Raw genomic sequence first — 2,688 nt, 5'->3', positions numbered from 1 at the left:
CGTTAGAATCGTCTTGTGTTTGAGAATTCTCTTGCATAGATCACATTTGCATAATTATAATTCTCATTTTCAGAATATGAGTGAAAAATGTGCATAGATTACATTTGCATACTTTTTAAGTGAATAGTGCATAGATTACAATTGCATAGACTACATTCTGAAAAATCAATCGTAGATTTAGATCAGTTTTCTTTGATTTGAATTTACACAAAAATAAAAATAAAAAACTATTTTGGAATTGATTTGCATTAGTTTTTCTTGATGAAATTAGTGCATTAGAGAATTTGTTATATTTTCTCTTAGTGATCAATTTTTTGCATTGTTGGAAGTGAATGGAAACTCTCTCCTTAATTTAGTTAGGATTCATCGAATTGAAAGGATTACATTATCATATTCGATTGCATTCAGTTTTGAGTCGGGTCATAACACCATTGGTTTCGTATCTGTTTACCCCTTTGAGTAATAATAGCCTAAATAACACAGCGCTTAATTAAAATTCATCTAGTAATTTTTACATTTCTAGGGCTCTGATACACCAACATAGCTTAGGCTAGTGTCTTGGAGTAGGAGAGTAATTAACTCTCCAAGACAGTAAAAACAAACAAGTAGCTGTATCTTGTGGTAGGAAGAAATCCAATTGTTGCATTTATGCTCTGGGAACACTCCTCTTAAAGGAGAAGCACGAGATCGTTTCTGAACCAATGTGGGAATCAATCCTTCCTCATTGGGAACGACGCCAGATATTCACGTATTAAAAATGGTAAACCTCGGATTAACAATTGTCGAGGAGCCTGGGGTCACTTGTTGGTAAACCTTGGATTATGTCAAGGAGCTTTCAAGGGGATTGAGCTTGCTACTCTTCCCTTGTGTGCGTATCGGATCGTAGACTGTTCCCCCAGGTATATTTGTTTCAGTTGGTAACCTTAGTGGCCATATTCTTTAGGATTCTTCCTAAGGTGACAGTGGTGGGAAGATCCCATTGTACCTGGAGCAGACGTCGGCTAGACTCACTTGGATTTTCTGGGGGGTTCTCTTCACTCGAGACGGTTTAGTGGAGAAACTTGTGCCAGTCTATTCATTAAGTAGGTTGCCAGGGTAACTGTTCCAACCGCTATTTCTGTATTGAATTCTGCGAGGTTGGATTTCATCACCAACTAGTGTTTTCGGTACGGAAAGTTACTGTTTGTGTGTGGTTTGACTCCTAGATTTGATAGCGCGTGTTAATTTGTTTGTTTTTACTTTTAGAGACCATAGGTGTGAATTGTGAATTCTAATTGTTAGGTGTGAATTGTGAATTGTTAATTTTAGTTTTAAATTGTTAATAAAATTCATTGAAGTTGAATATAATGGCAACTGTTCCGGAATTTACCAACCTAGGAACCCCTCTTAATGAGAATCCTCGTACCTTTCCTTATTTTGGAAATGTTGGTCCTCCTTATATGGCTACTTTGTCATTACCTAGATTTACAATAGGTTTACCAATATGGTTATTTTCAACTTCGTTGGCCCCAAATACTCCAATTGTTCCATCTCAACCGAATGTTTCACCTCAACAGAGTTCACCATCTCAACATCACCAACCTTCTGTTGACCCTTTACCTTCTTCAGCTAATTTTTCTTCCTCCATTTCTTCCTCTTCGCTTGGTAAAAGCCTTGACGCTAGTAACCAGGTGTCTAAGAAGAAGAAGAAAGGGAAGAAGAAGAAGAAGAAGAAGAAGAAGCAAGATAAGAAAGAAGTCAACCAACCAACCACGACTGTAAGTGTTAGTTGTGTTGAGGAAAACTCTGACATGCATCGTAAACCCAAATACCCTTGCAGGCTTTGTAAGGGTGACCACTTCCTTAGCAATTGTCCTGGTATTCCAAAGGTCTTGGAAGTATGGTCAGAAGAATCTCATCAACTTTCCATTGATCCATCAACCAGTGATAGTCAGGTTCCTGGGAAAAAGGGTAAAGTTAGGTTTCCTTGTAAGTTATGCAAAGGGAGTCATCAAACTCACATTTGCCATCACATGGATGAAGCTTCAAAATTGTTGGAAAACCTTACTGTTCCACAGCAAGAATTTCCAACTGGTTACCGTAAACTTTCTCCCAACCTACCGTCAACTGATGGAGTGATTGATCTAGTTTCAAGTACAGTCGATCACACTCTTCCATTGGAGAGTGAAACTCATATCACTCAGGTTGATGATCCATTAGTAGATCAAGTGGTCGATTCAATTTCACATTCGGTCGATCCCACTTTCCCTTAAGAGAGTGAACTTCATACCGCTTAGGTTCTTCTTGTTACATCAGATTCTTCTATGCCGGGGGGCATTTCACCTGTTTCTAAAGAACCCCCTCCAAGTACTGAGGTCTTTTCCTTTGATTGGAATAGACTGACAGAACCTCGTCTTCCTTCCTCCATCCCTTTCCAAATCATTGTCAAGGTTGGTGGTAGGGACATGCATCGCACACAGGTAGATGAAGGTGCTTCTGTTAGTATTTTATCCTCAACTCCTTGGAAAGCTTTGGGTTCCCCTCAGCTTGCGCCTATTACGCAGAATCTGAAAGCTTTTAACAGAACCATTAGTGAACCTTTAGGGATCCTTCCTAAGTTTTCTATTACCTTGGAAGGTAGAACTGTCTGTATTGATCTTATGGTAGTTCGAGGTCCCTTGGATTTCAATTTACTCCTTGGGCGAGACT

This window comes from Pinus tabuliformis, chromosome Q (assembly GCF_031772625.1).
Source record: "Pinus tabuliformis cultivar Carrire ecotype Pingquan chromosome Q, CPIR1, whole genome shotgun sequence".
Classification (NCBI taxonomy): domain Eukaryota; kingdom Viridiplantae; phylum Streptophyta; class Pinopsida; order Pinales; family Pinaceae; genus Pinus; species Pinus tabuliformis.
This window is presented reverse-complemented; position numbering follows the sequence as displayed.